Source organism: Aquila chrysaetos, chromosome 3, assembly GCF_900496995.4.
Source record: "Aquila chrysaetos chrysaetos chromosome 3, bAquChr1.4, whole genome shotgun sequence".
NCBI lineage: Eukaryota > Metazoa > Chordata > Aves > Accipitriformes > Accipitridae > Aquila > Aquila chrysaetos.
This window is the reverse complement of record NC_044006.1, coordinates 18380753-18393973: the sequence shown is the minus strand read 5'-3', so window position 1 is coordinate 18393973 and position 13221 is coordinate 18380753. Positions and strand designations below refer to the sequence as shown.

At 34.8% G+C, this 13221-nt stretch overlaps 1 protein-coding gene across 5 annotated transcripts in view; it reads left to right on the top strand.

Moving 5' to 3' along the window:
• The window catches only part of NT5C3A (5'-nucleotidase, cytosolic IIIA), a 29084-nt gene that overhangs the window by 1126 nt on the left and 14737 nt on the right, over positions 1–13221 (top strand). Inside the window, exon 1 of one of the 5 annotated variants that reach the window (XM_041122105.1) lies at positions 6966–7052. The exons of the other annotated variants lie outside the window; for them this stretch is intronic. The gene's annotated coding sequence lies outside the window, so the exon portion shown is untranslated. Of the gene's footprint in view, positions 1–6965; positions 7053–13221 lie in introns of those variants that run through there. 5 annotated transcript variants of the gene reach the window in all.

The following is a 13221-nucleotide window of genomic DNA, read 5'->3' as shown; positions in this document are numbered from 1 at the left end:
TGATTTGGACACCGCTGTACTGAAGAACTGAACTGAAAGCACCAAGTCACTTGATGTTAGCCAATGGGTATTTTGTGATCTCTCCTGCAAAACCTTACTAAAAGCTCAGACTTATTTTTTTTTAATTGCATGTGGAAACATGTAAATTACACATGCAAATTGTGAGCTAACTACTCCTTGGCCATGTGATGCAACACTTGCCAGTAGAATTCATGCAATGCAGTTTGTGGTAACGTAAGTCCGGACAAGAATTCCACTTGCGTTTTTACTAATCATAGAGTCATACTTACTGTTGAAAAAATATTTGAATGCCATTTCTAGTCTTCAGTTACATCATTCAACAATTTGGAGGGGAGTGTCTTGCTTTTTAGTTTCTGTGAGCCCACTTGCAACAGCTTGTGATGGAGCAGAAAGTTTGGATTGCCGTTTTAGAGAGGTTTTGGATCTGTTTCTAAAAAAGGGCCCTGGACTCTATAGTAGGATTTTACAAAACTCATTTGAAAACTTAGAGTGGCATAACACTGGTTGACTATAAATTACTCTTTCTTTTTTTTTAATTCTGGTACTGTAGTACTAGAACTTACTTCAGACTTATGTGGACAAGAAAATAACAACATTTAAAAGCCTGATCATGCAAACACTCAAAAGGCAGATCCAATAGTTTCACCAACTCGTATTCACAATATCCCATTTGAGCTGTAGTTCAGAAAGTGCCTCATAATTTCTGAAGGTGTATTTGTATTAATTTCGTGTACAATGTTTACATGGTGTTTTGGCTGGGAAGACTTAAAATTTTAGCTTTGTTGCAAAGATTTTGCCTTTGGTAGGGAAAAAAATTGTTATGCCAATGTTAAATTGATTTCTGGTAAGTGAATTTCTTAAGTATGTACTTCAGATAACATTTTCAGAGCTATGTTCTTGGACACAGATTGTGATCCTAAATAGATACTTTGAAAAAATCTGCTTTTATGATCAGAGCTTTTCTCAACTTTAAATTGCAAGGGAAGAATAAAGCTTGTTCAAAGCATGTCAGCTTTCTCATACGGAAACATTTTACCAATTGGATGCAACACGTTAATACTATCTGCTCACTTAGAGAGCTGGCATTTCAACCAATATTCAAGTTGGCAGCTTCCTCAGCTAATAAACATTTTTAGTTCATCAGCTGCAAGTCTTCTTTCTTCCTCAAGGAGTATTTTCAGCAGACACGTGTAATCAGGCTGTGAAGTGTCTTTGAAATAAGTGAAATAGTTGTGTAAACTTCATACCAAGGAGTTTGGTTTGTCAAGTAAGGGCAAAAATGTGTTTAGGTGTTTGTTTTACTTGAATATGCTGCATTCTGGAGAAATTCCTGAAATCCCGAAATAGTTTTATCCACCAGTGTAGATTTGATTCAACGTTTGTTGATTACAAGACACTGTATCTGTTTTAGTTTATCACGAGAGAGACCTTCCTTCAAGCTTTGGGAAGAAGGTGCTGTTTTCCAGTCTGTAATTTAGTGTAAGTTAGGGTGGTGTGGGGAACAATACTGCTTTATTGAAATGTGTTTTTTCTAATACACAAGTTACTATACTAGGCTGGTCTTCTGTGTTAGATTAAAATTACAGGATTGTTCTTGTATTTTCAGCAGATTTTTTTGGTTCAAGTTTTCTTTGGGGAACATTAGACTTTGGGGAACATTAGACTTTGGTTTTATACCCCCATTAGACTCAGAATTACCTTGATTTATAACTTTTATCAAAATCAATAGGGAGAAGACCTATTTACACCTAAGTTGTATGACTTTAATTCTCACCAATGAAATATTCTTTCATTATAATTAACTACAGCAATCACTTTTTTGACTTTTTTTTCTTAGTTAAAATAAAATTAGATTAATATAAGACCCAAATGTAAGTAAAAAGCTGACTTATAGCAGTGTTTAAATGCTAAAAAGACAGTGACCTTTACAAATCAAATGGAATGTCTATAAGACAAATTAATATCAGGGATTATGATGCCAAGAATGTTTAATGTGGAGAAAAGCGGAAAGGATTCTCAAGCATTGTGGAAAACTTAAGGGTAACCATGTTTCCTTGTTGAATAATAAAAATCAAGAAATTCTTAAATATCTATCTCACATTTCAGTAGATGAATTGTTTAGCAAAGTAATTAGCCTGGTACACAAATTTAAGCTTAATAAAGACACCATAAAATTACTGCATCTTCTTTGGAAGCAAAGGTTTAAGTCTGGAATTAAAGTATTAATATCGTGTCTTCATTGACCATCTGAAGTTTGCAAATAGGCAAAATAGTTTACAAATAGTTTGCCTTAGGCACTGATAAAAGTAGACAGAGTTACTTCAGCTCCACTGCTGAAGTAACAGAGGCATTAATAGTAAATATATAGCCAGTCACATGAAGCTTTACTCAGTCTGTTAAGAAACAACTATCTCCCAAAACCTTCTGTATTACTTTGCACAGCCAAATTGCCATTTCTGTGAAACTGTAAAAGTATTCCTACAGTCAGGTGAAGGTAAATGTTAGCTGCAATGTTCCTAACTTTAAATTAAAGAGAAGGTTAATAATTAATTAGATTCTTAAAGTAACTTATTAGATAATGTTTGATAGCTACTTTAAAAAGAGATTAAACCTTACAGTAACACTCAATCTTTTGGATTTTTCAGGCCTCAGACAGTTTGCAATGAAGTTGTGGATCCTTATATAGCAAATCAATTCTGCTGACAAGTAGACTTCAGTTTCTTGCTTACTCTTTCCGAAGCCTTTTAGAAACTCGGTAGAAAACAGGTGTTCACAAACTAGAGTGAAAAATGTTGCCTAAGTCTTTCAAAAACACTCATCTATAAGGAATAGCCCATGCTAACTAAAATATGGGGTTAATGCAAGAAAAACTGCTTAATGGAGTAACAGTATTTTTTGTTTGTCCGTTTAATAAACAGTTGTTAAAACCTTGGATTTTTTTCAGCAGCTTGTTCCTCACTCTTTAGTTTTGGAGCTTTTTTTTGTATTTATTTTATAAGGTTGAGAAACAATAATAGAACTGGTTGAAAACATAATAGCAGAATACCTTAAACTGAGACTTACTCTCTCAGGTTTGATTTCCAGAAAACTGGGCAAAAGCTTAGTTACATTTGTCTAGATCTCCATTCTGTACCTGAAGTGAGAGGATCCAATTACTCGAAAAACAGACTTAGTATCAAATTTCAACAACAGCAAATTAAAAATCAACTTAAAAAGCAGTTTCTTATTTTACAGGAAACCTTTCAACCAGCCATTGTGAAATGTCTCTGACCAGTTTCCTTTTTAATATGTTGGGGGAGGAAAAGAAATGCATGGATTTTGGCAGCATTAGAATTTACCTGGAGAGAAATAAGCAAATGTCTAAGGTAACTGATGTAACTGCTGTTTACCTGCTTCCCTAAGAAAGAAAGTAACATAGTGTGACTATCATAGAGTTTGTGTAGGGAGAATTATTCACTATTATTACTTACTTTTACTTGCCAACTTCTGGTGAGACTGGCTTCTTGTTTCATAGGCCATCAGAGCATTTGTGCCACAGATGAAGAATACAGACCTTTACAACTGGCAGCAATCACATACCACTCCACTTCTTTATTCTTGTCTTGTTGCTAGTAACTAGTTGTTATAGTTACTGTGAGGTTACTCTGGCGTGAGACATTGATGACCTCCAAGTGGAGGATAAAGTAAAGGAGTATGTAATATGTAGCATCCATATTCAAGAATCTAAATGGCTAGTATGTGAAACTCCTTCATACCTACTTTTTCCTTTACAAAGGCAAAGAAGAGTTTGAGCCTGAGCAAACTGGAATCAATAAAAAGGGGAATGGAAGGAACATGGGCTCTATCTACCACTGCAGGACATTGTCAGTTTCTGGGTAGTGCAGTGATAATATTTAAAATGTTGTGACCTTGAGAGCTATCCAGTAATGTGATCCATGTGGGAATAATACTGTTCCAAGAGAACGGTGCCATGGTATGAACCTAAGTAGTGAAAAGTGAAAGAACTCCTGAGACCTGATACTGCCCCTACCTATTGATGTGTGACTGAGACCCCTTACATTACTAGCGACTAGAGTATTAAAATAATTTTTTAGAATGTTGTTAAAATTTTAAAACCAAGTTAAATTTGATATGAGTACTGGAGATGTCATATAACTATTTCTATAAAACTTGGGGTTTTGTTTAGACTGTATTCCTCAATAGAAAAATCACATTGACACAGTGATAAACACCAACATTACTAAAACAAGGTTGTGTTGCCCACAGGCTTTTTGCACAGATAATCTTAATATATAATAATCTAGAATGTGGCTTGTAAAGCAAGTTTACACAGGCCAGGAAAAACACTTTAAGCATAGTTCATGTTGATATAACTTAGACACTAGTAATAGGTTTTTATTCTCACTGTCAAATAATTCAGTTGGAAATTTTAAAAATTTGGATCCTAGGAGAAGAAAAATTGACTCAATTTCAGTGTTTTCTTCTAACACTGTTAAGAATCAAAAAGTAGTCCACTATACAGATTATAGACATACTAATATTTTACTTTATTTAGTGTATTAAGTTGATCCTACAATTTAACCATCTGTTTCAGAAGTAGGTTTTAATTTTCTGAAATTGCTGCTGCCTTTTTTTTTTTTTAATTCAGTATGTCTTGAAACATATATTCTTACAAGGAATGGGTATGGGAAGATCAATTAAATTTTTAATTCTGCATTAGTTTCTTTAGAACTCATTTATCCTAGTTATAACAGTTATCAAAAACATGATGATGAGCTACTAAATATAAGTAAATGTCAGGATACAATATATATTGTATGTATAGGCTCAGAAGAACTTGTTTGCTACTTTGTTTTATCTTTTGTATAAAGTCTTTCTCCAAGACAGAAAAGCTATCTTTCAATGAATCATTCTGCTTGGGAATATGTTTACCTTTTCATAAATGCTTCGTATGTGTTAAGTCATATTTTCAAGTGATTTTTATCCTCTTTGCAATAACTCTTGATTATTGGTTGAGCTATAATGGCATCTGTTCTATTAAACTCTTTTTACAAATTAAGACCACTAGCAAATACTGCAAGTATTAAACGTCACCTTTAACTGTCAAACAATATAAGCAGTAAGGTTTTTTAATTGTCTGAATATACGTCATTGCAAATTTGTTCATATCATGAATTAAAGTTGCATAGCATTTCAACAGTCAGTCTTGATTTAACAAGAACTATCAACTTTTATAAAAAATACCCAAATTGATCAATATAGGCATTGAAGAGACCCAGGGTATGGATCCGTGCGTTTATAGGCAGGAGAATACTAGCTGTAAATTCAATAGCAATTTTAGGTGTACCTGTAAATGTGAGAATGTCACCATTTGTGTAAGTCTGGAAACTTTAAAAATACCTGAACTTTTGAAGTTCTTTCCTTAAAAAAAAAAAAAAAAAAAAAAAGAATAGCTGCCTCTTACCTTTTATTTTCACTTGAATGAATTGCATAATGCAAAATACATAATCTTTTTCTGTGTTGGCTAGTTCCAGTTCACGTTAATAGCCTTAAAGACATCAGCCACCTTTCTTCCCTCCATGTGTGCATACACAAGCATATTTTGTGCAAGTATACTACAGTATACTCTTCACTTACTGTGAAGAGTAAGTCTTGGAGAGAGTTCAAGGAAAAATACTGGAAGAGAAGCACACAGATTTTATTGCTACAATTTGGTGCATTTGTCAGATGGTAATTAATTTTCAAGATTTAAATTTTAGGTAGTTGAGCTGCAGCAGACAGCGTAGAGCAGCATGTGGCACTAGCGTGAATTTTGTGTCTTTGCACAGTAGACGTCTGAAGATGGATATGCACTATTTTGTAAGTAACCTGTCATTTAAGAAATCTTGTCCCACAACGACTGGCACTTCTCAGCCACTACCTGACTCCAGGTCAAACATGTACAACTGAACTTCTCCTGCAGGCAGAGGGCCTAGAGTAGCAGCAATGTCTCTGCTACCTGCCAGATGCTCAGCAATGAGATTTGGCTGATCCCATCACATGCTAAGTGCAACTGAGAGGCAGGAGTAGCTCACAAGACTTCTTCCTGGCCTCCTTTCCTAACCAGCGTGCAAAGAGATATAAGACTGGGCAAGAGAGTTGGGTAAGTATACTGTCATGGAGGATGCGGACAATAAAAGTTAGGACATGAAGTCTAACTTTTCCCCAGCCTTCTTGCAGTCATGTTACTGTGCAGCAGATGACCTGTAGTGACTATTTCTTCCTGGGCAGAGGTCTTCATATAGCAGTTATGTTGACTAGTTGCTGGACATCAGCCACTTTCTCTTACCCAAAAGTAATCAATCACCAATGGTCAGCTGCTGTAAAACATCAGAGAACTTACGATGATTGCAGTAGGCAGATTTTTAGTTCCATGTCAATCGTGCAGCAGCTCGACTGGCACTGTGCCATTAAGTTGGAATCTGTGGCTGTTGTGTTGGTCACCTCTATCTTAGGTTGTTTGTGTGGAGTTTCTGACTTTTAATTAAAAAAAAAAATCAGTACTCATTAAAAGTCCACTGGATTTTTCTAATTTGGCTAATCCTTATATCAATAGAGTGTTTTACTTGAATGTTAAAAAAAGGTCAGGTATTTTTCAGTACAAATGGACATATGCTTAAGGTTGCATCATTCAGGTCAAAGAAGACACCATGTTTAAATGCTAAAAGTAACTATATTCTTTTTGTTCAGTAATGCCACAAAAGAATACAGAACTGCACTGACTTATCTCAGACAATAATTACAAAAATAATTTTTAATAACATTTCTATACATTATGTAAATAATGCCCATTGCTAGAAGGAAATGTGGCTTCTGCTTTCATATATGCCAACCTTTAAAAAAAGAGTTAATTTATTTAATTTATAATTATTATTTTTTAAAGGGGTGGGGCAAGGCCCAGACTTGGACACTGAAGATTCATTAAGTGTCTGAATATAAAATTTCAGGCTTCTTGAGCTCGTTTTGCCACCAAGAAAGATTCCTGTTCAAAGGTACTTCTTACTTGTTTCCCCACTCATTAGCTGTAGCTTCCTTCCTGCACCTGCAAATTGGGTCACTGAAATAATCCAAGTTTATTAGAGCTTTTGTTTTTCCCTAAGAGATTGTTTTACTCCACCTTAATGCTGACAGAATGAATACCACTGAAATGTACCATTAATCCTGTTCCTTTAAAGCTTTCCCTCTTTCTTGGAAACTTACTAGTTACCAGACTAAAAGTGTAATTTTTACACTTAGCAGTTATTAACGCAATACTTATTATCCTGGATTGCATCTGCCTTTGCAGTGTAAATCAGTTATGGGTAAGCTTTAATCTAGTCTGCATGTTACCATGAAAAAATTGTATGCGAAACTGAAGGGTAGGAATTAGTAGAAAGCAGTAGCAGTATAGTACGAAGTATAGTAGTGGTAGTATTACTACAAACTGGTTTTGAACATGTCCTGTATCACCTCCAGAGGGCAAATATACAGAGATACAAGAAATAAGGAGCATCCAGTTGCACCTTTGAGTGGATCCAGCAACCAGGAACACCCATAAAACAATGAGACACAGGGAAAACACTCCATCATGCCTCAAGTTATTATGCTGCCTGTTAGCTTTAAAAGGAGTGTATGGTAGCTGTATTTCATCTTTAGGCTTAATGGATTATTTTTTCAAGACGTTTAAAGAAGGGTCTGTACTCAAAGAGATCTTAACAGTTAAAAACTTCATTAGTCTCAATGTGTAAGTTTAATTGGAATGTTATATTAGCACTACATTCTTCCATCAGAATTGTAGTGTCTGGTAATGCATTGTAGATTAAACTTTGTCCTGCTGACTTTGCTTGCAAACTGGATCCCGCAACTCCACTATTCAAGGGTCAGAGTTTATTTGATCTAGATACAGCATTCTTAGGCTTAGTGAAAAAAAATCTAAGCAGATGTTTTTTTCTTAGAAGCAGATAAGAGAAGAGGAGAATCAGCAGCAACTGCTTCAGTCCAGGCCTTGGGCTTAATGCAAATTCCATTCTAGTTAGTGTTACATGGGAAGCTTCTAGGGAAACAAGCATTTTATTTTTTTTTTAAGTTCTTTCAATGCATATGCATATAAATATATACAGGATATTTAATTTTAAAAAGTATACATGCAAATCTACAGTTTGGGGAAAAAATAGTATAGGTCATCAAAATTACGTTATTATGCAAGGTGAGCTTTTGCACACCTAATAGCTAAGAATTTATAAATATACCATAGTATCTACATACTGCCAGTTCTTAGAATTCTATACTGTTTGCCTAGATGTTTTGAAGAAGGATTAGTTATACTAACCACTTCACCTGTAAGCATTCTTTCAGAAAGTGTTGGATTCTGTGTAACATAAGAACAAAGTGGATCTTTCAGATAGCCAGACTCCAACATCTATCCTGTTACCATAGCAGTATTAAAGGAAAATGAGAGTACCACTCAAATTCAAAAATTGTAATTTGTCAAAAATTAATTTTCTATATCTGTGCTCTCTGAAGAAGAACCAATAGGAAAAAGGAAGGAGGGAGTAAAAAAATAAGATACTTGAAGTAAAACTGAAGTACTATCACTAAGAGCAAATGTTTCTCCCTGTTGCCACATGTTACAAACAGGGAGTGTAGACTTACCTTCCATGAAAGTTCTAGCCTGATACAGATGGTATCATCTGTCTAGCAGCTGTCTAGAGCAGAGGCCCAGGGAAAGCAGAAGAATGGGGCAAGTTGTCATGATTTTTTTTTTTCCAGAATGATTTCCCAGCCTCCAGCAGCTTGTATTTCAGAGACAGTGTCTGTAATTTAAGATAAGCTTTTTTCATGTTGTTTTCCAGTACCTTTTTAAGGCTGTGTAAACTTACAGTATCACCAGAAAGGAATTCCACATCTTACTACTTTACTTAATTGTGCGATCTGTAGCTGACTCCTATTATTTGTTTTGAACGTGCCTCCTGTTAATTTTAGTTGATGACCTCTACCTCTTACACTGGAAGAGACAGTGAACAATCTTTCCCCATTAACCTTTTCTATGCCACCCAGTCATTTGTTTTCCAGGCTAAATTGTTCATTGTATGGAAGCTTTTCATATCATGGCTTATCCTTACTGCCCTTCTGTCCTAGTTTCAGGGCCTTTTCCAGTTCTGCTCTGTCCCCTGTAAGGTAGGGACACCAGAACTGCATTTAGTATTTAAGTTGGATTTATAAAGAGGGCTATCCAGAAAGCGTTGGTAAGAATGCCAATGAATTACCAGTGAAATGTAAGTATGAAGGCCAAGAAAAAAGGCTCAATTTTCTTCTGCCCTGCATCAAGTGAGTGTCACAACCTTGATTTCTTCCTTCAATTTTAGTGCTTTAGAAGCTCTTCATAAAATTTAAGCATAATAACTTCTTAGTATTGATCTGAGCTTGCTTACATTTAGAATATTTTTATATTCTTTTTTTGGCAAGGGTAGGAGAGGAATTGTTAAGAAAAAAACAGATTAAATTCTGGCTCAGGCAGGATGTCATTTATAGACCAGTATTTCCAAGATACATTGTTACTGACCGAAGAGCACTTGGTCCTTTTCAGATACTCACTGATTACTAAACAATACATAACTTTTTTTTTCCTCTCCAAAGTGAGGGAGTGAGAGCAAAGCACAGAGGTGAGGTGATTCCCCTAACATACAATCAGAGGCAAGAAGTGCCTGCCCTGAGCTGTATTTATTCAGTTCCAGAATCTTTAGAACTGGTTCTGTATGGTTTGCACCCCATATATTCTCTCAGAAAGAGACTAAATTTTTGCCTGGAGTAATAACTGACAGGAGGAGATCCCATGAAATACTGGAAATTCAGGCCCTAGTTACTACTAGTTCTTCATAGACTTCTATAGAGGATTTGAAATACTGCATGAAGTGTCGACTTCTATTGCCACAGTTGTTAAGAGTTCTGAGTTTTGTAATGTGTAACAATACCTCTATGTTTGAGAAATCTGTCTTTGGTTAATGTGCAAGTCCATCAAAACCTCTTACCCCTATGTTCTATTACCTGGACTTCAAGATACCAAGTCAGCAATGTATTTGGCTTGCCTTCATTCCTACTTTCCTGTAAGATTCAAGATGTCTGTTGATTTATAACCAGCAGAGATCTCTGCTTTTAGAGTGGTTTTGTAAGCACAAGAGGAAGATGCATAAGGGACAATGATGCTGCAATATCTTTTATTCTCTCATCTGAACAATCATTTCCTTATAGAGTTGCAAGTCATGGTTTCCTATGTGTTTCAAACTGATGCTAAAAACTCTATTAATTTTAGATTTACAGAACTGCAGAAACTGCTTTAAAAAAACCAACCAAACAAACAAACCCACACACAAAAACCCCTTCAAATTCTGACCTCATAGACTTTCATAGAGTAACCGCCTTGAGAGATCATTAAACCAGAATAATTTGTCTCACTACATGACCTTAACATAAGCTAATCGTTGTTCTTGTGGACACTGCTTAAAACCTTTGCTTAGTCCTAATCAAACTGATGGTCTACGCCTTGCTTAAAGCATGCTCTTATCTTGCTGGATTACAATGTGTCTTTATGTAGCCTTATTTTTTTAATGAATGACAATCGTTTTATTGAGATAGCATTTTTTCGTGAGTGCAACATCATAGTGATTGTTGTATTAAACACAACAAGAATAAATACTTAAGAAGTTTAGCTGTTCTTTATACATTTGAGTGTATGTGTTAGCACTTGTGTTCAATACAGCCATAAATGATCAGACTATAGATAATGACCAGTTTTATCTTGTATTGTAAAGAAAGATTGATCTCTGATCAGATCTAGAAAATCCTTATAAAATAAAGTTGCTAAATATGCCTTGTGATACTGTGCTTACCTTCTCTAATTGGTTCTGTGCATGCATTTATTTTTGCCTTTTTAAAATATAGCTGAGTAGACAATAAAATGGTGCTGCTGAGTCTTAAAATTGTTCAGCTTAAGACCCTCACCTTCTTAGCATGTGTCTTCTCTGGATTTATCACAGTTTAATGAATTCAGTCTTTAATACATTCTTAGCACTTTTCCATAGCAAGTGCTGTTCAAGCTCTTTCTGTTCAAAGAATCTCTTACATTCCTCATGAGTCATCCCTATAATACACACACGCTTTCATAGACAAAAAATATTTCTGTATTGCATCATACCAGCTGTAAATACAGCTAGGATTTTTTTACACCAGACCTGTACTGGAAAAATAAGTGGTATCCAAAATTCCTGCAAGGCATCCTTCTAAATCTTTGTTTACCCCAGCTTCATCAAACTGAACATTTATCTTATTTTCCTTGTAATTGTCACAAATATAAAAAGCTATTGCTGGAACCACTGTGCTGCTCATCAACTCAGTTCACTAGGATATGAATAAAAATCATGTTTGAATTAAATTATTTTATGTTGGTTCCTTTCTTCTGCTTGGTTTTGGTACTTGAGTGCTGAGGTTCAGTTAGCTTTCCCTGTCTTGTGGAGATTCTATCAAGTAGTCTGCTTAGGAAAATATATAGTAAGTAGACTTATTACAAAAGCAAAATTAGAAAACAAATGCAGTTCCTTAATGTTTAAAATTGATCCCTGCAATAAAACAAGGTATTGCTCAAGTAAAGTTGGGCAATATGCTAAATATATGGGGTTATATTCAGAGTTGTTCAGTTGTAGTAGGCTTACTAAACAAGAATAAAAGGTAGTAAGCTCATGAAAAGCCACTAGCTAATGTTTATACTGTAGACAGGATTCACTCACCTCTAATTTTTGTAGCAATATTCTAATTCTAATGAACAGAAATGGCTCTTAAATATGACTTCTTTCTTGATCTTTAAAAGCTGATATCAGTTTAGTTGAAGTATTCAACTTTTGCTTAAATTAAAAAGAAAAGTTCAGCTTACTTGCTTACATAACTTATCTGTGCTGTGTTCATTTCTTTCCACAAATAGGTGCAACTTAGGGCAGAGGTGTGTAAGGACCAGTAGAACCAGTTTTTCTTTGCTTCAAACTAAAAATTCCAGTGCTTCATACTCTTTGAGAGCATCCTGAATCTCTACAAACCAAGTTCACCTAACACATCACCATATAAAGTTGAACCTTTTCCTAGTCTTACATGAATGGCAAATCATCTAATGTTTTAAGCGGTGGTGGTTTTTTTTTTTTCTCTCTCTCTCTCTTTTTCTGCATAGAATATTCTGCAGTTGAGAGATGGCCCTCAGCCAAAGAGAAAAGGTTAAAATAGAACCTATCTGTTGAAATAGCTATACCTCTTTAGTTCATGGTTCTTAAAATATATTTAAATGACCTTCAGTATTGTGAGAGTAGAAATGTCATGCTGGACTTTGTTTCTCTCTCTTTAAAAAAGAAGTGGTAATTTTAATTAATCTTTTACCAGAAACAGTAACAGAACATGGTCGGTAGTAGCTATTGTAATTAAAGTGTTTGACACAAAGGTTTCTTAGAATTGCAAAGTCAGTCTTCCTTGTTTTGTAGATGAAGAGTTTCATATACAGTATTTTCATTAAAATGAAAGTACATTGTTGTTAGAGATACAGTAGATGTTTTTCTAAGAATTAGGTGTTGGCTGTATTAACGTTTACAGAAATTTTGTTCATGTCATTTGCTCTTTCACTAACACTGTAATCATTCATTTAAAATGCTTTCTAGTCTGGTATACCAAAAATTAGTCTGTAAAAGTTGAACTTCATTTCTGCAACTCTTTTCTTCAATCTTAAATCATATGTAATTTAAAAAAAAAAAAACAACCAACCCACACTTTTTTTTTTTGTTTCCCTAACTTTCATAAAGAGCAAGCTAACTTTCTTTAAATTCTTGATAGCATTAGAATTAATTTTCTCACTGAATCACATCTGAGAAATACCAGAATATCAACAGGCCAGCCCCACCACATCCCAGTCTCACCTATGAGGTTCACAAGACTCATTTATTTATATCGGTACCAGTCACCTTTGAAATATATAAAAGCTCAAAGACTTTGCAAATTGAACGTATAAAGTGATGCCTTTACCTGAACTACATGATTCATCTAGCAAGCATATTTTACTTCACTGTTCATAAGACTTTTTAAAATTGGAAATCCAGCACTGACATAAGCTACACATTTTTGTTGTGCAAATAATTCATGTTTATTCAAGATACT